We start from the raw sequence: 4,572 nt of genomic DNA, 5'->3' as shown, positions 1-4,572 counted from the left end.
TATTGACTTTTTTTTATTTTTTAATTAAAACCTGTCTAACCTGAAGTCCAAGACCAAGTCGTATAAACAAATATTTTTATAGAAACGTAATATAGAAATATTACCAAATCACCTTTAGGAACGTCATGAAAAACAATCAGCAACTGCAGTCCCTACAGGAAGCAGATACAAAGGCATGTTAGCGGATGTGACTTGCAACTAATATATGGCACATATGTTTTGATTTTTATCCAATTTTGATGTTTTAGTTACCTTGAAGGAGATAAAAACAAAACGTGAATTGCTCACATTAATAAACATCAAATTATTTCAACAATTACGTTCATAATGTAGAAGTTGAGTCTTCGTAGTTTCTTTAATAAATAAAATCATTGTAATCTTGGGGTTGCGATGAAAAACTATGTCAGATCCTGTCAATATGTATCCCCTTTGATTCCTTAATGCTTTTAGATTAGATCAATTTTTAAAAAATAAAACTTGTAAAGACTTTGAGCATGTCTGAAATATAGAAATAGTTGTGAATCTAGAATGCTGGCATGTATAGGGGCACAAAAGTTTCAGTTAATGAATATAATGTTTAACATATGCAGGCCCGCCGAGAGGGCGGTACAGACGGTACATTTTACCGGGGCCTGCTGTCGACCAGACCAAAGAACTAATTTTTACTGAACACAGAAATTACCTATTATTGTTCTGAAGCTATTTTCTTGTGACATTTTAAATTAATTACTATTTAAATGGGAATAAGCCACAATTAAAAGTTAAAACACAATTTACTAATGTTTGTATTTTGAGAAAGATTTCTGAAGTGGAAATTGAAACGTCAATAAACGTATTTTAACCTTTAATTGTGGCTTATTCCCATTTAAATAGTAATTAACAGAAATTACCTGTAATTAATAAAGCTGTAGAATAAGTTCTAAATTTAAATATAACAGCGGAATTAAAACAAATTCAAACCAAATAAAAAATACATTAACAAATTTGAATGTGTACTAATGTCATCGATTTGGTTTAAAAGTTTAACTGCAATAAATCACAGGGGTCACATACTATAGTGCAGTCAGATAACTATGGATATAGAGATTAAAAATATATCAGGGTTTCTAAAATATTTACAAAAAATCAGAAATTCAAATCAGAAAATGGTCTGTTATTATTGAAGAATTTAAATTAGTTGTCAGCAATTATGGAATAAATCCAGAATTTACAAGTAAAGAAAAACGGCGCAAAAAGCCTTGCAGGTTTTTTTATCCTTGCAAGGTTTTTTGATCATTTGCCTACGCCTAGTAGTGTAGCGACCGATAATGTTGAGTCCTACGTAATATTTCGCTGTGAAATATTTAATATTCTCATATATTAATTTATTGAAAATTAGAGGTATTTCGAAATATAGTCCAGTCCAGTATAGTAAATCAGAGATTTGACCCCTAAAAATCATACGAACAAGCTGAATTTTGCCGAGAATATCCATTTTGGGACTCCAAAAAGTTTAAAACTTTAACCATTGGGCTTCCCCCTAAAACTCCCGCGTAGTGGGGTAAAAACGAAAAAAAATCGATTTACCAAGAATCTGTACGCCGTAGAAAACAATGTTTCAAATAAAAAATGTAGCTGAAACAATTTTGAACAAAAATGTTTATTAGCACTTTTTGTGTAGAATGAACCGTTCTCTCAGAAACAACGCTTGAAGCGACCAGTGGTTTTGAATGTCAGTTACGCGCGCGAAATCAATTTTAAATAAAATTTGCATCAGCTCGACGGTAAAAATTCGATATATTTTGATCCAAGCATCCTATCGACAAAAACCAAATGGCATTTTAAAGGTGAAGAGTGCAGCTTTTGTATGCAATTTTTGTATTTTGGCGCAAAAAAAGTCAGCTTCTTTAAAGCTGTTCAATAAATAACTTTTGCGCGATTTTTGCCATTTTTTACGATTCTCATGAGATTAATAAACTTTATTACTTTCATTGACCGGTCGTAGTGAAGTTTCCATTGTTGGAGGCCAGTTTTCAAAATCTATAATATGAAAATTCGATTTTGATTTTTGGCAACAAATATGAGGCATTTGAAATATGACTAAAAACGTAGAATTTAAACTTTTACATGACAAATGATCGCACGTCACGGGAAATACCTCCAAGAAGACGATTTTAGGTGTAATTTATAGCATAAGTTAATGACTTGTGAAAAACGTACTAGTGTAATTAAAAAAGAGCAGTTCGAAAGTTTTAGATCGTTTGTAATGTGAAAGTTTAAATTCAGCATTTTTAAGCATATTTCAATGAAAGGGATACATTGTATTGATCTCATGAAAATCGCTGAAAGAAAGCTGCACTCTTTACCTTTGAAACGCATGTTGATTTTTGTCAATAGGACACTTGGATCAAAAGATATTGAATTTTTACCGTCGAGCTGATACAAATTTTATTGAGCATTCATTGATTTCGCGCGCGTAACGGACATTCAAAATCGCCGATCGTGTCAATCGTTGTTTCTGAGAAAAGATTCAGTGGCATTTTCGTCTCTAACGACTGGAGTAGTAAGCAATTTAATCAGAAGATTTAATTCGCTATTTAACATTTTATGGATATTCCGAGATGAAGATGACGACAATACTAAGAAAAGAATTGATATATTGCGCGAATTTTATAAAGAAGACATAATTAAAGAAAGTAATAGATGAAAGTTTTCATTTGAAAGCGATATACAAGGATACTATTGGTGAATCTCAACTTTCGTTATTGCATTTTGAATATTTTCCACATTGCCGGTGACAGTCGCAGAAGCGGAAAGATCCTTTAGTTAACTGGCTTAGCAACTTTGTATATTGAGCATGATTTGGTAAAATCACGCGATTTTTCGAAAATTGTAGACATCTGTGCCAATTAGAAATCTCAAAAAGTGCTTCTATTATAAATATTTTCATTCTAATAAATATAATCTAAATTTTATATTTGAAATAGTATTATTATAGATAATTTTATTTCTATAAAAATTAAACAACATTTTTTGCTCTTTACTTTTTGCCGGAGGCCCGCTCTTCACTTCTTACCGGGGCCCACTCATCCCATCCCTCTCGGCGGCCCTAAACCTATGGCACAAATTAAGGAAAATTCTAACGAGCCATCGAAAAAAAAAACGTAATTTAAAGCAGATCTTGGAATAAGCTTTTCTTTTTACGAATAGTTAGTTACTGTCACATAAGAAATTCATAATACGTAAACAAATTCGTTAACTGCTTCGTTGACGTCGTTGTCTATAACAAGTGGCCGTAGGATTTGTGGTTGCGTGATTATTTTCATGTACTTCGTTTTGTTGGTGTTTATTATTAAACTTATTTTTGTATTTTTAGCTGATTATTTTAATGCTATAATTTATTTAATGCTCATACGGTACAGGCTCTATTTAATATCACCCATTGTCTTACAATTTATATAAAATCCTTAAACCAGATGACTAGGATTGCGTACTATATGAATGTGTGACTCTGTGCTTTGTTTTTATCTATTTTTCTACTAATTGTTTGTCTCAAAGTTGTCGGATATTAGAAACCTGAAAGTAAGCAGCGGCGAGTTTCTGGTATTTTAGCGTATTTCTTTCTATGTCTGGAATATCTTGACTCCAGCTTAATTTTCTGTGTGCCATTTTATTATGGAGATGAAGTTTTGCCAGCACTTGAGCACATCTATTTTTTTTAAATCTTATTCCATACCTTTTAAATCTGTCGTTAAAGTTTCTTCTGTTTTTAGTCGCAAGTGTTACATCTTCAGTGTAGCAAAATTGGTGAGTATTGGTATGTGGAAGATCCGAGATGTACCTACCTACCTTCATGTTTAAAAGAAGTGGTGCAAGAACGGAAATCTGCTGGAGCCCATTGTTCAGTTTTTTTACTTTGTTTTAAGACGATTCTGTAAGCCGACTACGATATTGGTTGGATTGTTAATGCTAGTACCTGTTCGCAATAGCTCCGATTGGATCCAAAACCAGCTTGCTCCGCAGGTAGTCTCTGTAAGATTCTTCCAGCGATTCTGTTATTAAGTTTTTCCAAAAGTTTACAGAAATATATTAATGAATATATGAGTCTGAAGTTCTCTGGTTTGTCATTTGATTTGCCACGTTTTAAAGGAAAAGTAATCTGAAAAGCCAAATAATTAAAAAATATTGTTAACACATCGAAGAAATCACCGAAGATATAAAATTTTTGGTTTAACCATATGGGAAAAATAATAGATAACCAATAATTAATAGTAAAAACCAAAGAATATAGACGCTATAAGCGTCTATATTCTTTGGTAAAATCAAGAAATGAAAATAAACCGGCCCTGTCAAATTTATTAAAAACGAGGTTATTATGGATACAGAGGTACATCTATTTTTATTCTGTTTTCATTTTAATTTTGATGTACTTGCATCATGAAATTGTGCAAACTTATTTATTTCATATTTCGAGAAATTTTAAAATTGAAAACACCATAGGGGACAATCAACAGATTAAACAAGGTTATCAACACAACGATAAGTTATTGGCCTATTACAACTTTAACGTCATTCTCTCGAATGTGATTGGTC

Source organism: Diabrotica undecimpunctata, chromosome 4, assembly GCF_040954645.1.
Source record: "Diabrotica undecimpunctata isolate CICGRU chromosome 4, icDiaUnde3, whole genome shotgun sequence".
Taxonomy (NCBI): domain Eukaryota; kingdom Metazoa; phylum Arthropoda; class Insecta; order Coleoptera; family Chrysomelidae; genus Diabrotica; species Diabrotica undecimpunctata.
Note: the sequence above shows the minus strand (reverse complement) of the source record.